We start from the raw sequence: 25,985 nt of genomic DNA on the forward strand, positions 1-25,985 counted from the left end.
CCAGCAAAGCCCCTTCACCCCAAAGGGCACCGTACTCCGGCTGTAATTTGGTGGCAGTTTACCTGATCTGTACATTTTCCTGCAGAGCAGCTGTCAGTCCCAGTACAGTTCAGTGCAATCCAGAACAACAGGTTGGAAAATTGGTTAAACCACATTTTCATACCGCCCGCCTTGGTGTTGTCACCTAACGCAAGTATTTGTGATATCCACCTATGCAAACGGACTGTGGTACACCCGACCAAACCACCCTCCAGGGGCAGCTTACAGCGGGCGCTGGAGGATGTACTGTGGGGAAAAATCCTGAGTGGGAAACATGTTTTTGTTGGGAGGATCGCGGCGTCTTGCAAACATCGCACACGCCTCCATTCGGCGTGCAACTCAGATCACTGCGGTTTATTTCTGAAAAGGTATTTGTCTAATGAGCAGTGTCAGGCATCCTTAGCAGGAGGTAACGCTATCAGAGCTGCTCTGTAATCTCTGCGATAACACAGACATGCACTGACTGCATTAACCTGGAATATCAACTTAGAACAACACACTAATTATTTATATGCTATTAGTGCTCCTTTTCCCTGCAGCACAAGACTCAAAGCAAGCCTCAGAATCTCATTTTTCTCCACTTGTAAATAACAGAGCAGAACCTGGCAAATTATTCCAAAAAGCACCTCTGCGGAAGAGACAGCGCAACAAAACTCCATTAGCAGACCTTGAACCATTCTCCTCATAACACAAGAACAGTAAAAAGTTCCTCCTGTCACAGGCTGTTATGGAAAGCAAGGCATCATTTTCTTTCCTTTTTTCCCTTTAAATGATTTACAGCTGCACTATTCCAAACCTCGCCGTTGCTTTTACTCCTGAGCGTGTGCTGGCTTCCTCACAAGGGTGGTGTTTTGCGCGGTTGCCCTCACGCACCAGGACGATCCCACGAGAGGAGACTGAACACGGTAACTGGAAGGGGTCACTCAGAGCTGACCTGAGGATCCCAGCACCACGTCACACTGTCTGGAGGCTGCTCTGCTGCTACCTGCACTCACATCAGTTTTTGGTTCTAGTCATACAAGTTACATCCTCCTGCTAGAGTTTGTCATTAATTTATTCAGCAAGAACACTGACGGGAGAAAAAAACCCTTAAAATATAGCCAACTTCCCTCTTCTCCCAGTTGGGGGATATTCAGAGGTTCTGCAATTCAAGTGACACCAAGAAATCAGAGCTGTGCTGTAAGTACGTAAACCCAGCAGTCCCCGGGACAGGACAATCTGCTGCAGAGTTTCACCGACTGCAGCTCTACCAGCCTGAGCACAATTGCTCCGGGTTTTTCAAACATAAACCCAATTACTTTTCTGTATTGAATTACCTTAAAGCACAAGGCCTGTCCAACCTAAGACAAACCAGTCCTGATTCAATTGTTCCAAGAGCGATTGCCACAGCAGAGGCGTAGACTTCCTCTAGCTTTAGAAGTACAACCAGTGCTCTCATTGAAAGAAATGAAGATGAATTGAGTGGAAAGAAAAATCCCCCAGAGGCCACATGCTCCACCCAGCACCGCAGGCTGGGGAAGAAGCGCTGACGAGCGGCAGCAGATTCAAAGGCTGGTCCTCGCTGCTGAGACTCGTCCTGCAGGAGCTGGTGGGACCCGGGCGAGGTGTGACGTGGCTGTCCCCCAGCAGGGCTCCGTCTGTCACTGCCGTTCTTCTGGCAAACATCAGGTTCTCACATCCTCCCTCTGTGCTCCCCACTTGTTTCCAGACTATTGGCCAAACACTGAAAGGGCTGTTGGAAGAACATCTCCGTGCTATAGCTGAACTTCAAACAATTCCCCTCCAGAAAACTAAGCAGGCTTTCCAAGCTACTTAATGACTGATTTCTCATCCGCTATTGTACAACATTTCTTCACACCCCAGCTTCTTTGTACCCCATGGAGACCTTCTGTATATAAACAGAACCGATATCAGTCCCAAGGCAAGCGTGGTCAGCCAAGGCTGCCTGGGGGCGCCGAGGCCACACGAGCAGGGAGGGCACGCGTTGTGATCTCTGCTCTTCCCGTGAAGCGCAGACACGGCCACACGTGCCCAGGTACGTCGCTGCTCTCCCGGCAGGAGCTTCACACGGCATCTCGGTAACAACACGGAGAGGTGGCCACTGAGAACCGGCCTCCTGGGACCTGGAGATGACACCTGTGACGAGCCCCTCGGCGCGGGAGCCAGGCTGGTCTTGCTTACAGCTGTAAGGCACTGGTTTTGCCTTGTGTTATTATAAGCGTGATTAACAACCATAAAGAATAAACCAGTAACCTACTTAGGAAGAAAACACAGATCTTTGATTCTTACTGCTGCTGGGTTGCTGCATTGTGACAGCTTCTGTCCTGTAGGTTATTTCTCCTGGAAACCATCCTAAATCCCCTTTACATGCTTTCAGCAGAATCAGTCCCCTTGGTCCTGGGCCCCAACATGCAAAATGAGCATGTTCCCTTTGCTCAGTGATGCCATATTGCTACCTGGAATTACTCCTGCCACACAATAAAGTGACATACAAAGCAAATTCCTGTTTTAATAGGCTTTTGGTGTCCAATGTCCATGTTCATGGACTATTTAACCACCACTTTCACTGTGCTGGTGCTGCGGGAAACCAAGAAGTGCGCACCCCACGGAGCCCCCAGCACCCACGTCCCGTCACAGCGGGTGCGAACACCGAGCTGGCCTTCCCCCCTGCACTCAGGGACCCTCCAGTGGCCACCGCTCCCCTCCTCCGGATAACACAGGTTTGGCCCTTGTTTCCGAGGGTGAAACGCAGCAGCTGCCGAGCAGCAGCGAGCACACGGGCTTCCCCGAGCGCAGCGAGACGTTATGAGCTCTGAGATGGCGAGGTCTGCTTATTTACACTCTCTGCTCAGCTCCTCTCAGCAATTAGGATTCTTCCCCAGCATAGATGTCTTTATCGTTTTGAATTTCCCAACTGAATACACGCTCATCACACAGCTCTGCGTTGTTTATTCTGCTCTGAACTTTTGTACCATTATATTTTGTCCCACAATACACATTTCTTGTTGTTTCTAATGAGTAAACATGGAATACAGCTTGTTGTAGAACAAACAAGGGCTGACTCTCAGGTGATGTGAGGCTAAATTCACTGACTACACCCATTTATATCCACTGATAATCCAGCAGATAACGCTGCAATGCCCCATTCATCTTGGGTCTGATTCAGAGACCATCAGAGTTGATGGTGAAAGCCTCCCGAGTATTTAAAGCGTGTGTATCTACTGGTTACAGCTGCAGGAGAAGGCTCAGGAGAGCGGAAAAGTAATTGGGGAGCTGCCTGGGACAGCATAAAGCCTGACAACATGTCTTGGATTAGACAATGCGAGATCCAGAGCACAGGTTAACTGAAAATAAAAGCAGCAGGTAAGCCAGAGCGCAGCCGGGCCAGCGGGGGTGCGAACACGGGGTCCCGTCTGCGGCGCCCCCGCCCAGCAAAGGCGCCGGAGCTGCAAACGCTGTCACCCTGGCAGTGACCGGCAGCTGCAGTCACCTATCAAAGTCGCTTCTGTTCATATTTTCACATCAATCGTTTACAATGGCATCTTTGCCTGTCATTATATATGCAGATGTAGGGTATTAAAAGTATAAGAAAAAATTAAACCTCCACAGATTAAATGCTTTTGATTGTAAGAGTTTGCACCTCCTGTTTGTTTTTAATTAGGAATCAAGATTGTTAATGCATAAAATCCTGTTGCTGTCCCTCCTCAGAGTAATAAATACAGCGTCCTTGCTACAACAAAGCACGTGGAACACCACGGAGTTCACAGCCACTTACCTGGGCACGCCAGAATCAAACGCGGATGTTCTTACTCTCGTATTACACCATCCATTATTCAGCCCAACTCCCACTGCCACCAATAATTTGTTTCACTTAAGGAGCAAAAGAAAACGAACAGTGCCGCTGTCACCCATTCACATATTTTCTGTCAACTCAGCAGATCCCACTAAATTTTACCACCTCCCCAGCACCGTGCTGACGCTCCTGTAGCGACGTACGCCCGTGGGAAAGGACGGCATGGTGACCACGCAGCACGATTAAACCCAACGGCCGCCGCTGCAGCCTTGCTTTGCGCTGCTGCAAAGGGCTGTGCAGCGCCAAGGCAAACAGGGGCAGCAGCCCCGGCCCTGCTCCCTGTGCTCCGCGCACCCACAGACGCTGGTGCCCACACCCACCGCAGCTCTTTCCATGGGAATTATTCCTTATTTGCCTAATTCCCCCTTAGCTTACAACCACATTTTTACAACCTATTCCCACTTCCAAAGATGACATTTTATGGCAGAAGTTACAATCCAGCACTTCTGGTGTTCCCACCATGGCCAACACAAGTGGTCCAGCTGAACGAGCCCCTGGTACCCAACGAGGGGCCAACTCAAGCAGCTGTAAAACCAGTAATGGGGTAAACCAGGACCCGCCAGCGCCAGGCTGGAGCTTCAGCAGAGTGAACCCGCGGGTTGTGTGGAGCTCAGCGCCTCCTCAGCATCCAGCACCACAAGCAAATCTGTCCCCAACCCGCACCAACACCCGCACACTGCTCTGCACTCCATCATCGCTGAGCATATTGGACAGTTGTAATTGGCTCTTCTGTTTCTAAACAGAAATTTCTACCACAAGTAAAAATCTTTATAATTACTGGTGAGCTAAAGACAGGTAAAAAATAACTCATTGGGAGGTTTTTCTTTTTTTTTTTTCTCCAGTCATTAAATGATTGAGATGATAAAAGAATGAAGAACCTGACAGATTAAACAGTTCCTGAGGAGACATGTCAGCTTCAATAATTTTAAAGCATTAAAACTGTCAAGCTTTCAAAATAGGAAAGACTGTATCTTTAGAAAACAAGGTTCTACTAATTGGCATGCATGAAAATCTAAATTGAGGCTGAACTCCCGTGATTAAAGGCTGTTTCTGATTGCGGATACCCGAACGCAGCTCCACCTGTGCACCGGTCGCCGTTCCGCCGGCGCTGAGCGCTCCCCGGCCCGCGCGGGCACCGACGCGGCCGCACCGGGAACTGCGCGTGGGACACGGAGGGCTGCGGCTTCCTGCATTGTCACCCGATTAGCTGACTCCAGTGCGTTATCACTACCAATCTGCTAGGCAATGTTTGAGCCCACTAGAGATGCCCCACATATTTTTGAGAAAATAAAGACCACACTTCAAATGAAAGTTGGAAAGATGACTTCATCAGGCGGTCAAGCTCCCATTAGCAAGAAAATGCCCGTGTTCTGCTGCCCGAGATCAAAACCTCCCATGTCAGAACAATGCGCAAAAGGTCAAATTCTGTCTGTTTACACCAATGAAAACAGGCAATCATTCTATTAATAACAACAGTTGCACCCACTGGCTGCCTGACTGGCATAACCCAGGCACGGGCCATCCTGCCTTTTCCTGTAACCAGTTTTGAACCAGAATCCCCACTGTGGAGTTTTATTCGCCACATTTTCCGTACCATTCCATCGCACTAATTTCATGCCGCTGACTCCACTGCAGTCAGGTTCATAAATCTCAAAGCTGCACGTACATAGTTAAACGCAAAGTGACTCGGTTGGCTCCAAAATATAAAGAAAGACCCGAGTAATAAAAATCCGAAGTGGCTTTTCTCTGAGGTGCCATTTCTCCCAGGATAACGCTGTTAGGTCAGAGTGCTAAAAGAGTCATTTCATTTGTCGTTTCTGTGCTCACCAGCCTGACTTCCACAGAGGAGCGCGGTTTACAGCTCATGTCAGCCTTTATTAACCTGATCTCCCCGTTTCCCTCCAAAGATATTTAATACTTCGGTGATGATCAATATACTTGCTCTGATGATAAACAAAGACAAATGAGTGTGTGCAGCCTGGCTGTGTGTAATTACAGCTCTGCTGGCACACAATTACAGCTGACGAGAGGCAATGGCATCACCCTGTCCCTGTGACACCTCTGCAGCGGGTGCCACCGTCACTGGGTGTCACTGTCACCAGGTGTCACTGTCACCACGCTCGTCTCCTCCACAGCCACTTCACAGCGCAGTCTGGCATGTCTATGTTAAACAGAAACGCACGGGACTGCCCTGGGCCCCTGGTCACTGCAGCTCCACTCCTGTTCAATTAGACCCGAATCACACACTTGATTATTCAGATTATGTTTACTCATCCTGAGATGTCGGCGGGGCGACAACGAGTCCCCAGATATCAGCAGACCTACATAATGCACAATCTTTCTTCATTCAAATTCTCATACAAATGAGTTCTACTCCATTTGTTACTCAGTATTTGCCACCAGTTAAGGTAACAAAGGCAAAGAGTAAGTTGTCAGAAAAATTCAAGCACAAGGCAACACCACTAGAATTACACTTCCTGTCTCCCAAAGATTCACTTGTCATGGCCAAACTCAAAAGTCAGAGCAAAACCATAAAGAATAAAAATAAACGCCACCACCACACCGCTGCAGAAAACCGACCTGAGCGAGTTTCAGCTTGGTGATCCCAGAGACTGTGCCCTCTGTTGGCAACAACAGCCCTTGGAAGACACGGCCGCACTCAACCAGCGCTCATTTCTGCCTTGCAAACCCCGCCTGGACTTGCCCCGCACGGCCCCAAGCACAGCGCTGCCCCAGCCGCGGCCACCCAGCGCGGCCCCGGAGCCCGTGACACTGTCACCCTGCCGCCCGCTGTCCCGACGCCCAGCCGCGAGCTCCCGGCCGCCCCGCACACCTGATCGCGCACACAGCGCACCTTCAGCTTCCAACACGCTAAAGAAACAACGCTTCCAAGTCAACATAACACATTTCCTGGGGAAAAAAATTAAGAGATGAAATTGAGGTAATTATTCAATTACCAATTGTTAGGTATACAAGAGAATCTGATTTATGGGCTGCTGCTTACACAGGCAAGGGCTTTAATTTGACAGTGCGCTCCTGGCTGCTCCCCAGACCTTACGGTTTAATTAAAGTTAAACAGGTCAATACCCATTTAACCTACCAGCATACGGAGAATTTAACTAATACTGAAGAACTCTATTCATTTTTAATTGTGGTTTAATAACATAAAGGAGGTCACCAAAGTGCAAAACTGCGAGGTGAACTGGATTCAACACTAATAATACGCCTGGGATGTCAAAAATACAGCAGCATCAACTTTGCTCTCAAAAATTGCATCCAACCACCTCCCTTCCTTCTACAATTTCCAGAAATAAGAAAGTGGAAGATTAAGAGGAAAAAAAAAACCTCAATGAGCATTGAGATACGACAACATCTTGTAACGCCACACAGGGAACCGGAGCAGAACAGGGACCAGATCCAGACTCCGTGCACAGCTCCCACTGCAGAAGCGGCACTACGCACTGGTTCTGATACACGCACATGCACTGCGGAGCTGCGCTGCAGGGAACAGGTGAGCCCTGGCCCCGTGTTCCAGAGCGGTGTCTGTGCCGCCCTGCGCGCAGACGGGGCCGGTGGCGGCAGCTGTTCCACCGGGGCAGCAGCTCCGCGCTCGCTGTCCCCATCCGCTCCTCAACCCAGCCGGGGCTCTTGAACCCAACTCCCACGCGAAACTCAACACTCAGACCAGCATTTGGTAATCACAGTAGCACAGTATGTTTGGGATTGGAAGGGACCTCAGAAGATCATCCAGTCCAATCCCCCTGCTGGAGCAGGAACGCCCAGGTGAGGTCACACAGGAACATGTCCAGGTGGGTTTTGAATGTCTCCAGAGAAGGAGACTCCACAACCCCCTGGGCAGCCTGGGCCAGGCTCTGTCACCCTCACCATGAATAAGTTTCTTCTCAAATTTAAGTGGAACCTCTTGTGTTCCAGCTTGATCCCATTACCCCTTGTTCTATCATTGTTTGCCACCGAGAAGAGCCTGGCTCCATCCTCGTGGCACTCACCCTTTATATATTTATAAACATTAATAAGGTCACACCTCAGTCTCCTCTTCTCCAAGCTAAAGAGCCCCAGCTCCCTCAGCCTTTCTTCACACGGGAGATGCTCCACTCCCTTAATCATCTTTGTTGCCCTGCGCTGGACTCTCTCCAGCAGTTCCCTGTCCTGCTGGAACTGAGGGGCCACAACTGGACACAATATTCCAGGTGTGGTCTCCCCAGGGCAGAGCAGAGGGGCAGGAGAACCTCTCTGACCTACTGACCACCCCCTTCTAACCCACCCCAGGTACCATTGGCTTCCTGGCCACAAGGGCCCAGTGCTGGCTCATGGTCACCCTGCTGTCCCCAGGACCCCCAGGTCCCTTTCCCCTAAGCTGCTCTCTAATGTGTAATTTCCCAACCTATACTAATCACACAAAGCATTTTGTTTCGACTGAAAACAAAGGCTTCAAAGGTACTTGCATTTACTACAAATAAATCCTAAATTTCTTAGACATATCTTAACTAATATTTTCAGTAAGGGAAAATTAAACCTGACTCTCAGCTCAAATACTACGGTTTTAAACTTCCCCATTGCTAAACCTTAAAAAAATGGAACATACTGTTTGAATTTGTAAATCATTTGTGTCCATTATATGATTAACTATCATGGGATCTCTTTCCTTTGAATTACGTGTGCCAGACACTGGCAGACGCTCTGGGTCACGCAGCTAAGATATAAACAAAGGCAGCCAGCCCGCGAGCCGGTGGTGCTTCTGCAGATGAAGAAAACATAGCCGGGCAATGCCCCAGCACAGGGCAAGCCCCATTTGGGCTTCCCAATTTACAAATACCCCAGTTCCAACCAGGAAAGCAGGCAGGATTTGTCTGTTCCACTCATGTTTTGGTATAGCGAAAACTGAAGAATTATGTTAGGAAAACGAAAAAGAAGTGATTTTCCCTATGTATATAACATTTGTGTCACACTTGGTGGCTTCTGTGAACAACAAACGTCCACAATGTTTTGGGTCAGAGAAGAAGCCTCTCCTCAGCCTGCTGAGCGTGAGGTCAGCTCCTTTCCGTGCGCTCCCCAGGCCGACGCTGCGGCTCCGTGGCCGCGTGGGGTCCGGCCCCCGCTCCCCCGCTCTCTCCCCGGCTGGCCCGACCCCCGGCTCACATCAGCATTTCCAGTTCGCTTCCCCAGCTGGAGATCCGGGCTTGTTTGCAGCTGCTCTTCCTTCCCCATCCAGCTCTTCCGACACCACCAAACCAGCACTTACGTTGTGTTTACTGCCATGAAGTAACAGACAGACCAGCACGACCAGCACCCAAACCTGCTGCTGCCACACGGAGGAGTGCTGCGAACACAGCCTGTTTGGGACAGCATCCCCACAAACATCTTACAGTCTGTAAACGAACTCCTGATTGTTGATTATCTGAAGCTGTCAATACAAACTGACAAGTCGGTTTCATTTTGGCTTGTTTTGTTTTGTTTTTTCAACCTTACTTTTTCACCTTTCTGCAGACAACCCTTCCTCTCTCCTATTCTAATGAAAACAGAATAGAACTTTATAAAATCTTTGCTGAATGCTATTTAATATTACAGTTAATAGCTACAACGCAGTTATCCCCTGCTAAGCTTTTTAATGTAATACTTAATTCTGTGCACAGCAACAACACTGTTTGTTTTGTGCACTATTGTTGCAATTAAATTGGGAATTGATAATTAAACTCTTACCAGCATTCTCTCAGATTTGCATAGCTACTTACATCAAACCTCCTTGAAAATTATGGTCTAAATAAGCTCTGATGCTTTTTTCTGCCTTCAGGAGCAGTGGCTGCTGCGGCAAAAGGTTTTCAAGCAAAGACAGCAGCGATGCTCGGCACAGCAAGTTGTTCCAGTGGGCACGCAATATGACCACAGAACACTGGGGAGCGCACAGAAATCCCCTCTGACAGCTCAGCCCCCAGGGGGGATTTCTGCTGGAGAAACCTTGTTTTAATGGGGCAGTAAAAGAGGCAATCGATGCCCCGGTGCCCGGCTGAGCTGCCCCCAGCACCCTCCCCAGCCCAACCCGCAGCCACAGGCGCTGGCAACGCGGGACAGGGGCACAGGGGGGTTGTCCGGTACCCACAGGCATCTGCCACCACCCCTCTGGGCCACCGCTGGCCCCCATGAAACCGCCCACCCTCCAGCCACCACCAGCCCAGGGCCACAAGCCCACCGAGCCAGAGCCTGCAGCCTCAGCAGCGGCTCCGACACCACGCACTGCAAAAAGAGCCAGATTCGGGGCTTTTGAGCACAACAGTATTACTTTCAATTAACTCGCTCATCACAAGCTCTGGACTTGCAGTTTCCAGTAGTGGTATAAACTGAGGAATCTGCTTAGAGAGGAAGGAAAACGTTCTGCAGACACACGGACATTATCCCCTCGGTATAACTCCTGACCTGCCATCCCCATGTTGGTCAAAAAAATCTACATTAGTTTCAGATCAAAGCTACTGAATGTGTAAAGAACACTACTAGCTCTTCCAGCTCTGATATCTTAGATCATCTTGCTGCTTTTACTCCCCAGTATTGTCACACCTGAACCATACTATAAATGTCTTTCGTAGAGTTAATAAGTTACCATTTTTCTATTCCACCCTCTTCCAAGCAGCATATTGGGTTCTACGTGCCGGAGACACAGAAAGGTCCGCGGGCAGCGGGCGCTGTTTGGTGTCTGTGCGCACCAGGACGGGCCCGGCGGGAGGTTCATTGCCCCACAGCGACAGCCCGAGACGGCCGGGCCTGAGCCGAGGGAGCCCTGTGACAGTGACAGTATCGATGCTTGTCAGCTACAGTCTGCAAGCTGTACAGCATCAAAACGCGCCAACGGGAAAATGCACGGAGCTAAAAAAGCCCGTTCCTCTTCAAGTGAGCACGCGAGGCAGGGAGAGACTTTCACCGGCAATCATTGGAGAACTTCACCAAGCACTTCGGGAGGTGCTTTTTGCTTCTGCTTCAGCTAAGGCAACATCCCATTCATTTTCTTTTTCCCAGTTTAGTACATCACCTTTCAAAAGCTTCGGATAGTTTGTTTCAACAAGATGCCAAAATAAATAAAATCCCTGCGCTTTCGCGTGAACTTCTACCTTTCTGATCAAAGGTCACCTCGCCAGTTGGGGAAAACAATCAGGTCCCTGCTCCTGTTTAAAATGCAGGGAGCTGAACTGCAGTGAAGCTATGCCTCGCTGATGGAAGTGAAGCTGCACCACCTGTGAACACAGACTGCTAATCAGAACTTCACTTATTTACATTTATTTCCTATACATTGTTAGATTTCTGTGGCAGAAATCCCAGGTTTTTGGCAACTCTTGAGTATTCCAGACGTGTCAGCCTCCGCGTGCACCAGCGACGGGGCGGAACTTGGATGAACTTGGAAAGAAAACCAAACAACAAAAGCTGTTGTACGGTATAATCCCACAACATTTTGACGTGGCTTTTGTGATTCTTTTACGCCAATTCACAATTTTCATTTGCCATGAAACAGGAAACTAAGACACTCCCAAATTTGAGATGCATGTAACTTCTACATCATCTCATGCTCCCACCTTCTTCACTTTGCTCTAAACCAAACTCCTCACCCGTTTTCCATTCCAGTAAAACACACACTGGCTAATGCGGATATAGGGCTGAGGCAGAACAGCCCCAGGCGCCGGGCAAGGGAAGCCCCATCTCTTACAAGGCAGCAATGAGGACTCCAGGAATGATTACAAACAACCAACAGACTGAGGAACGTTTACAAACACAGCGAGCAGACTCGAGGAACGTTTACAAACTCATTGACATGTTCCCGTTGCAACAGCTGTTAATTCCCAGCCTGCTGTCCATCATCTGTCTGAAATCAGCGGACTCCCTGTCGCCGTTTCTTCTCGCTACAAGAAAACGCACTGAAGAAAATGACAACTATTGCCATAACACCATGAAACCCAATAAAAACGCATGTGTCTAGTGCTACTGGAAACTTTTATATTCTTATAAAATATTCTCCCTGTTTTCATTTGACGCTATTTTACAGTAATGCGTAGCGGGAAGGACCGTGCAGCTGCAGGGGTTTAAAGCCTGGGCAGGCTGTGCAGCTCAGCACCACTCAGCTGGTATGGGAGGGAGACACGACCTGCCTGAGAGAAAACAAACGTGGAAAGTGAACCGAGAGCTTTTTTGCTGTTGTTCCGAGCAGAGGAATCCACCAGATCACGCTGTACCTATCGGTCATGCGTTCTGCCCCCGATTACTGTCATTAAACACATGCCAGAGAGCACAAGTGTAAATATCCTGAGCCAGTTGTTAACGTCTGACCACGCAGTACCTGCCTCTCCTATTGCAAGGACGTCTGTTTACAGCACTTTAGCAAGGAAAAGTGGTTTCCTGCCGATTCCCAAAGCAAACTGCAGGAGAACAGAGGCAGCAAACGCTGGGAAGCGCTCACTGCGCCGGGAGCCTCGAGTGTCCTCCCTCCCCCGGCAGGCAGGACGGGCCTTCCTGGTCCCAGAGCAACCTGCACCGTTGCTATACAGCGAGGCAGAGCCCGGCAAGAACCCGAAACACAGGCAGACGGGAGCAGCCGGTGCTGACACAAGTCAGAGCAGCGGCTGCGGCACAAGAGCCTTTTCCTCCAGAACCCGGCGCTGCCGAAGCCGCGCAGCTCCCTCTGCCGAAAGCAAAGCTCAGTCACTCACATCATTTAGATACGTATATATATCAATAAATAATTTTTAAGTTTCACACCAAAGTTCCGAACTGGCTATTCTTGATTGCAGCACAGGAAACTGTGTGTAATTAATGTGGTTGTTCCCAAATCACAGTCTGTAAATTGCTCTGACACCGTCTCTCTTACCCGTGCCCAGAGCTGTTACTGCCATAAAGGTGGAATTTATCCAAATGGAATGCAGCCATTCCTGAATCACATTTAATCGTTCTGTGAGCTTCTCAAGTGCCTTTAGGACATAACTGGTCACAAGGAGAAACACTGGCTACTGTAAGATCAATGATGAAACTGGAAACATCGGAGAAGTATAAGATTTGCATGTCTAATACCTTATTTTCATACCAGAGACAAGAATCTTCCCTTTTCCATCAGAATTTAACAGTTTACATCGCCCTAGGCTCACCCTTGCATCTTCAAACCTCCAATGTATGGATTAGAAATGAGACAATCTATTTTCCCCTTGACTGTTAACTGGACACAAGGAGCGCCGGTTGCAGAACTCACAAGGGCCAGTTTTCCCGAACTCTAAGGCTTTCTCAACGATTTCAAACTGACAAAAGGCTTTTCTGCAGCTTGGTGTCACTTTCTCTTTAGCAATCTTTATGCTTAATTAGTGTAATTAATATTTACTCATCTAATTAATGATTGCACAGTGATAATTACAAAGGTGTCAGAATTGGGATACAAGCTGTATCAGACAGTCCCTGCCTGGAAAGGCAGCAACCTACCGCAAATCCTGGGAAACACCCAAAAGAGCAGCAAACAGGGACATTATGGCCAACATACAAACCGAGTTCCATTGTCCTCAGTAAAGAAAGATTTAACTATGAAAAACAATACATTAACTCCCACCCATCGCGCTTCCATAGACGGTTGGATTTCTGTTAAATAGCCTTCCCGAGCTGTACTTTGCAAAAGAGAAACTGGAATCCAGAATTGAGTTGCCTAAAAACCCTCAGCTATGCAGATCTGGTTGCGTAAGGCTCCTGACATTCGTAAGGCAGCAACATGCTCCTAAGTTATTAGTCTATCGAATTGCTCTGGAAAAGACACTGGAAGTTCAATTATATGAGAGATAAAAGATAAATTTAAAAAATCCATAACACAAGGTCATAAAGAGGACGGAATTACTATCTCCCCTTAAAATAAAACCAAACCCAGCAACATGGTGATACATTCAGAGGAGAAAAGGTAAATATTTTCATTTGGTCATTTTTTTCCAGCTGCAAAGATACATGGGCTTTTATGTAATAAAACATTCAAACTCCTCCCAAGTCCTTCTCAAGGTATCGATAATCACACTTTTGTGATTCAGAGGCACTTTCAATGTTTACAGCATTCAATTAATCTCCAGACAGCCAACAGAGTTAATAACATTTTGGTTGGGCAAACGGAAAAGGAAAACAGAAGATCTCAACACCCGCCGGAGCTGCTGTGCCGCAGCCTGTGGCACCGGCCGGGGCAGGCCAGACGGACACAGGACAGAACCCGCAGCCCCAGCGCCGGGCTGGCCGGGTTACAGCAAACCCAGCTCATTTCACCCTCCTCAGCGCCCCTGCGCACAGGGGTTCCAGCAAACCCAGCTCATTTCACCCTCCTCAGCGCCCCTGCGCACAGCCCAGCACAGCACAGCTGCTCCGGGCTCCTCCTGCGCCAGGGAACAACCAGCACCTCCAATCCACCACTCACAGCAGCTCTGCAGAACAGGCTTTAACACATTTCCCAGCCTTCCCTGGTCCAAAACATGACAGGAGCAGATTTTCTGCAGATTCCACAATATTATGAGTGTAGGTATCCAGACAAATTTACATCGCTCTTGCAACACCTGTCTAAATACTGATAAACATTTTTTACTGCAATGTTTATTCTCCTTGTAGAGATATCTGTTCGAAATACATTTAGAACATCAAACAAAGCACAGGCAATAAAAAACAAAGACAAATCACCGTATGAAGTAACAGAATCATCTCAATCTACTTCCTGCAAAGTTTCGACAGCAGTGATAAAAAGTATATTACAGAATCACAGAATGTCAGGGACTGGAAGGAACCTCGGAAGATCATCCAGTCCAATCCCCAACAGGTTTTGTTGCTACAGATGAGAAAATGGAAAAAGATGATGCTCAAGTTGAGCTTCACAATCTTTTACCTCAAGCACCTTGGGGGTGGCGGGGAGAACCAGCAGCCCTGCCCAGCCCAGCGCCAGCTGCACTCGCACACCAGCAGTGTTCCACACTTACCTCGCTCCATGCCAAGCGACTTGAAATACAGAACGCAGCCCCCCAGCAGCTCGGGAGCAGACGTGGGGAAAGAGAAGGAAGAGACGGTCAGGGAGAACTTCTGCAAAAACCAGCTGTCTGCCTTCAACTCGCTGAGCAAACGGTTCCGCGATGGGAGGACGCGCTTGGAGCTGCCATGGGGCGGCCCCACAGCTGAGCCCCCAATGGACCAGCCCTGGGCGCAGAAGGTGGGCAGACTGAAGAGCGACTCCATAACCTCCAGCAAGGACAATGCCGTGTTTCCAAGCCAAAAGGCAGCTCGAGGGCAAGTTGAGTCCCACTGTTCCAGTTTCATCTGGACTGGAGCTTTAGTCTGGCCCCATCCAACGACTTGTGATCAGCATCTTTAAAATTCAATTAGAAAGAAAGATAAAGCTGTAAGATAAGTACAGACATACTCAAAGCTGCAGCCTCTTCTATCTGCATTTCCTCAGCTAACAGCCCGGTCACTGCAGTCAGGCTGCTCAAACAGGCTGTAAATCCTGCAGCCCTTCAGTGCTCCGGGTCACGCAGAGAACCACCACAGACAACCAGGTTTCAGTGGCTTCCAGTTGTCTCATAATTATGAGATTCTCTTTTACAGTGCACGTAATTAACACAATTTCCTTCATCCACAATCCTCTGGCCTCAGCCCTGCAAGGGTGAACTCATGGACATGGAGAGGGGAGGGAAACCAGAAGGCTCCTGTTATCTGTAAATGCCTTGAAAAATCTTTAACTCCTGGTACTTCATCACTGTTTTCCTAATCACTTTGGTTCCAGGACAAAACAGCAATTTAGTGCACACTGCTATTTAAAAACATAGGAATAACCAGACTGAAATTAAACAAAACAACTGATGTAGTAAACATAACCGCAGAGCTGTACCTGGGACACAGCTACACCGCGTCCAGCGCAGACCTGAACGGCGTTTCCTACCCATCAAACAGCTTCCAACTCCGGAAGAGCCTGAAGTCCAAACCCAGGCATGAACAGCAACTGGCAGGTTTTTTGGTTTCTATGGAAGCCATTATTTCAGTTTCATTTGTACAACTGGCTAAACCAACAGCTCAGACTTTTCTACCAGAAGACTCCTTAACGTAGAGAGACACCATAGCCTAACACCCATCCTGTGCTGAGTGGCCATGGCAATCCATTAAACGAAGCAACTGTTTTAGGAAAATGTCTGTTATTTTATTAGCTGTTCTGAGGCAGACACGATGATCTGAGGCCAGCAGATTTATACAGACACTATATTTTATTAAATCAACTGCTGGGAAAGACAAGCTCTCAGACACACATGCCATCAAGACAGTCATCCCCATTACAGCAGTCAGCCTAATAAAATGTATTACCTCCTGCTATAAAACTACCTTGTCTGTAATCTCAGTCATTGTTAATGCAAAAATCTCTCTCTTTAAGTGACTCGTGCCTTTGTTTGCCTTTTTCCCCTTGCACAAGGCTGCTCCTATTGCTGTGACCCCCAGCTCAGCCTCTGCGCCACAAACCACAGAACTGTCCCATTGATCCCAAGACAGCTACCCCTGGATTTCTCTCCCCTTGCAAATCCCCAATTTCCCGCTTGCTCCTTGCCTTGTGTTCACTGCCGAGATACTTCACAGTGCAAGAACCCTCCACCGACGGGGGCGTCTTGCTCAGCTGTGTCAAAGGTTCACTTCAAAACACTCTCTGTGACCTTGATGCAGATTTAATCTGCCATTGCACACTCAGCTTAGCTCCAGTCTTGCCTTTTGCAGTCCTGTCCTAAAAAAGTCAACTAGATATCTTTTCATTCACTCGTAACATATTGAGTGACCTTGGCAATGGTCTAATCTATCTTGGCAGATTCAAGATAGAGAAAACAAGCAATAGAGACAGAGCTGCTGCTTTCTGCTATTGATCAGCAGCTTGAGTGAGAGCTCATTATGGGCAGGAGAACGTGTCGGGCACAGGTTCTACAGAGCAGCAGCGAGATGAACCCACTCCCAGCCAAGGCAAGGGGGTTGTGCTCTGCCTTCACCGTGGGATGGGAGAACAGGCCGAGGCCCCATGTCTGCTGGGGCTGTGCACCGGGAGCCCCAATTAGCTAAATTAGCTAAAAGATTACAACACATTTTCAGATTAGCAAGGTTACTTTGTCAAACTTTACAACAAAAAAGGCCAAACTCTTAAGAAAATATTTTTTCTTACTCTCTATATATACACCACTAGGATAATACTAAGATATATATGCACACGCTAAGTAATATACTATTTGGAGTATTCCTTCTGCCACCCGTAGAAACTCAAACAGAATACTGAACAGCACAAGAACAGCCAAGTAAACTCCTATTATCTTCCTGGCGATCAGTGTGTAACTCAGAGCCACATCGACACGGCTGTGTGAATGGTGCTGCCTCCCCCCAGACGGGTCTGTTCGATCTCAGGACCATTTCTGTGCACATCTGCCGTGCCCTGGTGCTCCCCCAGCCCCCCGAGCACAGCCCGGCAATCACGCCACGCTGTACGGTGCTTTTATTACCCTCCGTCCTCACATCGCCTGTGCGCCCCGGGTGAACAAGGACAGAGGAGACCACTCGCCTGTCTCTCTAGTTTATGGGGGGAAACGTAACCAATGCTGCTTTCACAAGATGCCCCAAATAAAATGCTGTTCAGTCACTGGGAGAGACGGCACCAAAGTCTCAGCCATCACGAGGACTTTAATCGGGCACCTATTTGCATTTGCTCCTGGCAGGGAGCTGCTCCAGGGAAGAGCCAGCGGCAGCCCCTGGATTGGGGTCCCCCAAAGCTGTGGAGAGTCCCCCAAAGCTGTGGAGAGTCCCTGAGCAGCACGGCCACCCCAGCCCTGCAGACTCCAGCTATATTCACGCTCCTCCCAGCTGCTGCATCCTCTCTCGCACCTTTGTAAGAAAATACAAGCACAGTTTATCCTCCTGCAGAGTGGCTCATCCTCCCGCCTCCAGAGCTCAAACCCATGTCAGAATTTCACACCAGTATCACACGGGAAGCTGCGCCAGCTGAAATGGAAGGCGTCCAGCAGCCAGCGAGGAGGAGCACCCCACACGAGGGATGTTTGCTGTGTCCGGGGAACAGAGAATGGAGGAGTTGAAAATAAGCAGCAACAGGCCCCGGTGGGGAGCGGGAGGTGATGCACGGGACAAACCCAACATGGCAAATCTGGTTTCTTTCACAGTCCCCAGTTTTACAAGTCTCACCCTAGCTCATTTTATTCTGCCTGCACAGTCTCCTTTAGAGGGTCTGTTAGGTCAGAGACAGACTCAGTCGTCCTCCCTGCAATCATATATCAAAAAAAGGCAAAAAAACCCTCTAGATAAAAATGAGGCAGAGCAAGACATCAAAAGGAGAAAAACCCCGTAGCAGAGCTCTGGGGAGAGATACGAGGCGAGTGAGCAGTCGTGTCTGTGTGAGCAGATCCACCCGGTAAATGTCAGCTCCGGGAAAGGTCACCGCTGCATTCGTTCCTCGGCCCCTCCACGGAGGTGATTCCGTACAGCGACGCTCTGCGCGAGGATCAGACACTCCAACAGTTCAGCACACTGATGGAGGGAGGGGAGAGGGCAAGACACACGCTACTGAACTCACTGCTCGTATGCATGGGTAGAAATTACATCAATCCATAAACACAGTCAGAGATGGTGGAAAAAGTATCACTGACTCAGTGCAATCAAATGAACACCTTCTCTAACATTACATCCATGTAAAAACAGAGTTATTTCCATCCTTGCAGATTTTCAAACCTGGGTAAGGCCCTGCTCTCCCAGCAGGGCGTCTCACACCCCAAATACTGCGCTCCGGGAAACCGAGGCACAGACCAGACAGGTACAGGTATACGCTATACGCACAGAAAGAGAACACCACAGCCTAATCCTGATTTCTGTACTGGTAGTTGGTAAACTCCGAAAAATGTAACCTCAAATGCAACATGAGATTTTAGAGGTTTGTCTTTGAGGTTAAAGAAATGACCAGGGGAACAGTCTTGGACATTCTGATATTTAACATAGGTTGCTGACTGAGCACACTGTTCCCAAACAACACCCTCCACTACTCCAGAAGAGTCCGTCGGGCCTGGATGGAGAGGTGAAGCATCCGCGGCGTCAGCTCCAAGGTCCCCCGGCTGAGCAGAACTCTGGACACGCACAGAACACAACGGACCGGGAAACTCCAACCGGGCAGGACTGAAAACCGCACTGCTAATGTGGCTCAGCAGAAGAGCTTCAAAAGCCTGGAGCTGAAGCAAAGTGTTAGTATTTTCCTTAAAATATTTATAAAGTGGTACACTATATTTATAAAATACTATAGACATTTTTATGGACATCTTAGAAACTCCCAAACTGGATTGAACAGGAGAAGTGAACTTCTGATTTGGAGTACTCTGTATCCTTTTGCACCATTTTGCCAGCATCCTAGGGTTCTTACTAAATGTTATGGGATGATTTTAAAAAGCTTCCCAATGGTTATAAAAATGACACTAAACTTGACCGAGCTTTTTCACAACAGAGCACAGGCACAACTCTTCTAAACCCGTAAGACAAGGTTTCAATTTATTCTCATAAATAAAGTTTCCTCAGAAATACTGACGATTTTGTACTATAGTTTAAAACCGTTAATTGAATCCCAGATATCATGTTCTAAACATCTCTGATAAAAGCTGCTGGGAGAAAACTACACCAGGTATTGACTGCAGAGGCAACTTTGACTTACGTCTTGGTACTAACATAATCATAAGTCATTTAATCAAAAATGTCCTTATTATTATTATTATTGGATTAGCACAGTGAAAGTATTACAGCCCATCAGTCTTTTATTCCCGCAGGCTATCCATCCTCTCCAGCTAAAAAGGTCCATTTCCTTTCAGAATCATGGATTCTTCTACTAAATAACAGAAAAGGTCAGCTTTAAAATTAAAGCAATACTTTTACTGGGTTGTTCGTGTTCAGTCAGTGTAGCCATATTTCTTCAGCACATTAGTATTATTGGATTTCTAAATTACATTTCAGTAGCTGGCAAAAAACACATGCAAGAAAAAAATCCAATACCAGTTACAGTACAAATATTGAATGGAATGATTTAAAAATGGGTCAACGCCGCAAGAACATTTTATTTAAACACAGTGCATGTGAAACAAGCGCTCTGGGTACTTATTAATCATGTGGTGGGTATTAAAAATCTTCACTTCCCGTGAAGACTTCCTGTTGGGCTTATGTGCACACAAGCGTCACAGCATCACCAAAACCGGGCGTGCCACGCTTCAGCCCGTTGCCCGGGCACAGCCAGAACCGGCCGCGCTCGGGACACGCTGGCAAAGGAAGAAAACCGCCCCACCGTCACCCCCAGCCCCCGCGGGCCGGGAGGGGCAGGGACTGTTCCAGCAATTAACCCTCTACTCCCAAAGTGTGTTATTAGCTGATGGAAACCTCCTCCATGTACCATATGCTTTTGTTCTCTTCTATTCCCAGGGTACATAACGAATACTTAATTACCACCTTATTGCCACACAAGCATGCACGCAAACGTGAGAAACAACAGTAGCTGATTTAAATTCTGCATGCACAATATTTAATATAAGTTACAGGCTATAAAGGCCCAGGCTTCGCAGTGTTTACTTGCAACAGAAACTACTTGAATTTTTCAAGTCAATAGGAACCCTGGGGATTAATATGAGAGTAACGTGGCGTGTGTTCCCCACGCTGGGCTGCCAAACCGCTGCCTCCCTCCTTTTCAAACTTATTCTCTAGTTCTGCAGATTGCTTTAACACAGCAAACTACAGAAAAACACAGATATCGGTATAAAGCAGCCAACAGGTTTGCAGCGATGGCATCTTCTGAACGGGACCTCCCTCCAACCCTCAGGTTCAACTGAGACTCCAAGTTCTCCAGGTGGAGTTTGGTTTCAATCACTTCTAGAAGGCACTTTGCAATGAACTACCGTTATCATCACAGGAACAGCCAAGCTGATCACCAGAGACCTGTACTGCAGAGGATTATACTCCTTGACTCAGAAACTGTTGTCTTGTTTAGTTACCAAACACACATGGCTTGTGGAAGGTAGGGAAAGATGTTCCAGCAAAGGAAATATAATTAGCACAATGAGGATCATCAAGCTGCCAGTATGTTACATTCAGTGTTACAAAGCTGGTTTATAAGGACAGAACAAAGCGGCGAGGGAAGAAAAACAACAACCCACAAGAAGCTGCAAAGGCAGCAGCAACACCAGCACCAGCACCCTCACCTGCCCTTGGGGGAACTGAAACAAGCACAACACCGCAGCCAGCTCCTGCTCGGCAGCTGAGCAGCCTCCGCACCCAGCGGCGGCCCCGGGGGCCGTCACGGGTGGGGCTCGCACACCCACGGCTGGTGGGACACACAGACACGTCTAGGAGAGCATCACCCGGGTCAGCATGCGTTAACGTACAGAACGCAGCACGAGCGCCACACGGACCCTGCTCACCTCCTAAGAGACCCTTTGTTCTCTATTTGAGACCACGAGGTGGTGAAAGAAAAGATCTTTGCTGTCTGTCTGCTTTAGAGGAGAAAGCCCTTCTGTGTTTGTTTAAAGGGCTGTTGTCACAGGCTGGATCTTCCTGAGTACCCAAGAACTGCTCACTGTTCCGAGGAGCACACTGAGAGCTGCTGAAATACCAGGAAAGTCTAAGAAAGCAGATTGCTCCTGAGCGGGAACACACACGGGCGGCCCTCATACCCTCCCAAGCAAAGGCTGATAACGAACACTAAACAATAGAAAGCCATCTTTCAAAATTCAGGCTTCGAGAAGGTGATTTGGGAAAAGTGACAAAGGTGGGTCATCTTCTTTTCCAAACAAAGACTTCAAGTTTACTCTATCAAATGAATCCACCACATGAATACAACTAAAGTACAATGTGAATACTGCGCACAACTCCGAAATAGCACTTATGATTACAGATGACACAAAAAGCACTAAGAAGTTTAGGGACAAGGGGCTCTCAAGTACCAGCTGTTTTCTGAAACACATTATTCAAAGCTATTCACAGTTTTCAGACTCCGCAAACCCACGGGATGGATCCGGACGGTCTCCAGAGCTGCATCCCAACCCAACCAACACCGCAGCTCCAAAAAGCTTCATTAGAACAAAAACCCATTTTTGTTTCAGAAAACAGTGCTCTGTACGGAAAGCACACAACTGGTCATAAATGATCATGCTGCAAGGGTGTAGGTGACGCAGAGGAAGCACCAGGAGGAGAAGTAAATGAAGCAAGGGAGAATAAAAGAGCTTTCTAACATATTTCCAAGCTATACTGTTTAAATAGCATCTCTGCACATGGCCACGCATATGGGCAAACGTACAGCCTGTACATTTGCCAAGTCCCAGTGTCTGTGAGCCCACATTGGCAGAGCAATGGTTAAACAGAGCTGCAATGGTTGCATCTCCATCTCACAGCAGTACTAGAGGAACTTAATGCGACACAGTCCTGGTCAATAAACAGAAAACAACAGAGAATTTACCTGTATTTACTACAGATTCTAGGGGGAAAAGGAAGCTTTGTCACATCTGTTTATACCTTTAATAGTGCACTGAATCTCCAGTAACCACTTTGTGCGGTGACCCTAAGGCAGAAGAGACCTGGTTCCCATTCTGGTGACACAGAACACTTCTATTGGCTTCTGCTTGGGCACTGTCTGCACAGCCCACCCCGCAGAGCCCCAGCGCATGAGGAACCAGCCGCATGGGCCATGTCTGCAGACTCGACCTTTGCATTCATCACTTCACGCTTTTCCAGCTGCTCACCATAGGCGACAGGATTAGCTACATCACCTTAGTCATACCACACATTTATAACCTTCTTAACGCTTTGGAGACAGGAATTCAAAGCAGCTTTTCAAGGGTAAAAGCCCACCCAGCATGTACACAACGTGAACTTTCTCTAATACATTCTGTCAAACTAAAGCCAAAAAACCCAACAAACCTCAAAATATCTGCAGTGCGTCCGCGCCTGGAGGCACCAATCCCCACAAGCACACTGCTTAGCCTGGTTTAGAGCCGCGCTTACCCCATGTGGAGCTTTCAAGCCCCTACGTTTAACTCTGTGATCGTGCACTAATAACTGTGACTGCACGTTCTTCATCTTGCTTCTGCGCAACATTCCGACCACCGTCCCGCATCCGTCTCTGCCATTAAACCGCTGGCTTGCTCTGGAACCATTAACTGTTCTAATAACATGACTACACATGTACCCTGACTACAGGAAGATCACGATAATTGTCTAAAAGTTCACTTATTTTAAAAAATTAATACATAAAAGTACAGATGCTTACTATAGGAAAATAACGATAGGAATCTCAAGCAAAACCACACAAAAGCCAGTATTTAGGTACTGCCTAAGTACTACTCCAAGCTCACCAACAACACACAAAGTGTTTTCATGAAACAAAGTGCACAGATCCAAGTTTAAAGCCAATACTGAGATCTTCTGGTGTGTCTATAAAGGCACATACCTGCAACCCCCCATCCTTCTGGGACACAACAGAAACACTAGCTATTATCTGTATAAACGTTCATCACATTTTCTCCCTTTATCAATGGCCAAAAAGCCCAAGGAGTAGCTGCTATTCAAAGTGAAATTATGTGTGAATAGCAGCACTGATCAGAGGATCATATCAGTGTGGAAATAAAACGCAAGCCTTTGCTGTTCTGAGTGAATCCCTGGGAGAATCTAGAGGAACACTTTCCCAATGGCTCCTCAGTCCAGAACCCCAGGAAACAGCACTGCCTCCAACCAGGCTGACCCGGCTCCATGAGAACTCAGCTGGATAACGGAGTCATTCCAAGGGCTGCCGTGCCCAGGGTGACTGTGCACACCAGCCCCACGGCGCTGGCTCCACTCCACTGTTCCCCATGGCTCCCAACTCACACTTCCACCTCCGCATTAGCAAATTCATTTCCTCCCCTGTGATTACTGCTCCTTCTTGGTCATTTTGTTCAAATAAACAAGGAATCCCTGCAAGCTCCAGAGCAATGCAACTGTAAACAAGTTGACAATTCACTAACTGTCCTGAATCTTTCTCTGGCATCTCCCAGTCTTATGGCAAATGTGCCTGAAGATGAGAAGCCAGGCTCAGTTTAAACGCTCCAGCTGTGCTCCAGGAAGAGCTGTCCTGCTGCAAACGCTCTAGGTGTTTTTCTGCACACTTTTACAACCAGCTGGATGCAACCAGACCTAAATGTCTCCAAAAAAAGCACAAAGGCCAGAGGGAAGGAGCGAGAAAGGAGCGAGAAAGGAGCGATGCTTTTCTAGCAGCACAGTGGCAAATCCAAAACCCCCCCATGGTACTTCAGGAAGAAACGAGGTATTCATTATAACAGTTTTACTGGTTTTCTGATAGCTCTGGGGCTGTCCTTCATGTTCCAAAAACGTTCACACACTGATTGGTCCAGTACCAAAGATGTTTTGACATGAACCAGTTTTAGCTGATAGCACATTAAACACCACATAAAGCATCCAGTGGGTCATAAAAATGTGTCCAACTGTGCAGATCAGCTCCGAGATCATTTCATTGGTAGGTACACAGGGCTTTTTACATCAAACTAAGAAACACGACTTGGCTTTCCCGGAGATTCCCAACACCCAGATACATAAACCACACAGCAGTCCATCGTGGTACCTGATCTGCACCTTCTGCACCACCGTGAAACTCCTCCTGGGTTCACACTGCAGCTCCTGCGGCTGCTTTTCTAGAAGCTACTTGTCTGGGACTGCCCAGATCTGCAACCACTCCAGAATACCTTGAATTCTCCTATAACAATGCAGGAATTAATAATCCCATAATATTTCATACGTGATTAAAAAGTTGCTTAAGGAGCTTCCGTGAAGAAGAAATTCAATGATGTTTCTCTAATAATAGGTGATATGAAAATATGGAATCCCAAATTACTTTCAGTAGAACGAATCCTAAATTAATTAACGATTCTTTAAAAGAAATCCACTTTAAAAAAAATGAATTGTGTTACACAAAGATAAATCAGGTTGCCACTAAGAGAAATAATTTGCTTCTGAAGTGACATTTGTCAACTAAATGAATAAGCACTTTGACATTTGTAGAAACTGTGAAGCTGCTGAAGCTATAGCCCACTGCTTAACATTACTTTTCCTTTATACAAAAAGAGCCACAATTTAAGCATAAAAATTGCTCTTATTAGGCAGAGAATGTCAGGTCTCATTGCTAAATTTACCATAGTGATTCAGCACGAAAACAAGCGCTGCCCTTTTGCCCCTCGGCACTCCAGCGCCTCCCATTAAGGTGCCCGTTCAATGCCCACGTTAACTCAGCGCCAGGTATCACCAAGGCCGACAAAGGCTGTTTCACCCGAGCCACAGACCGTGCTAAATTCCCTCCAGCGCTGGTGCGGAGTCACCGCCGAACACACGCTGTACGGCACAGCCTCCTCCACACAAACACCCCGGTGTCACGGGATGCAGTCACCGGGAGGCGGCAGCCAGGGGCCAGCGCCCCAGCAGCACAACCCGGGAGCAGGGACACCTTCACCCACCGGGGGAAAACCAGCGTGTTTGGCTGGGAGAGCCCCAGATGTGAGACAGATGTGCTGCTGATGAGGAACAGATGACAATAACACCATCCACGGGAGAGAAGCTGGAAGACAAACCCATCTTAGATCACTAAATATCCCAAAACCACATTAAACCATCACTGGACTGCTCAGATAACTGAACAAATTTCATTTCTGGAGGACAATGCGAGCGACTCCTCAACACCATCCACAAAACCTCAAATGTTTGCCTAAGTGTTTAAACAATTTAGAAGCTCGCACACAAACTAACACCCATTTAGAGACAAAAATCAAAGCAATCTATTTTCCCAGCTGCTCTACTGGATTGCTGAAGCTGTAATGGCACACTTATAAGAAACTATAATAAAAAAGACAAAATGCTCATGCAATCCAGCGTGAACATAGCAAAACAGCCATTAATATTGTTCTCCCAAAGAAAAATGGCTTACTAAATAGCCTGAAAGGACAACTGACATGCATCTCTCCCTGTTCTCAAGAAATACAACCACACATAAAACTGATATGATTACTTGCTAAATCTA

At 47.7% G+C, this 25,985-nt stretch overlaps 1 protein-coding gene across 17 annotated transcripts in view; it reads right to left on the bottom strand.

The window, feature by feature from the left end:
• Positions 1-25,985, bottom strand: part of LOC110363633 (uncharacterized) — a 111,153-nt gene that overhangs the window by 78,321 nt on the left and 6,847 nt on the right. The window contains exon 2 of one of the 17 annotated variants that reach the window (XR_010475193.1): positions 14,863-15,245. The exons of the other annotated variants lie outside the window; for them this stretch is intronic. The gene's annotated coding sequence lies outside the window, so the exon portion shown is untranslated. The remainder of the gene's footprint in view (positions 1-14,862; positions 15,246-25,985) is intronic. 17 annotated transcript variants of the gene reach the window in all.

The sequence above is a fragment of the Columba livia genome, chromosome 10 (assembly GCF_036013475.1).
Source record: "Columba livia isolate bColLiv1 breed racing homer chromosome 10, bColLiv1.pat.W.v2, whole genome shotgun sequence".
NCBI lineage: Eukaryota > Metazoa > Chordata > Aves > Columbiformes > Columbidae > Columba > Columba livia.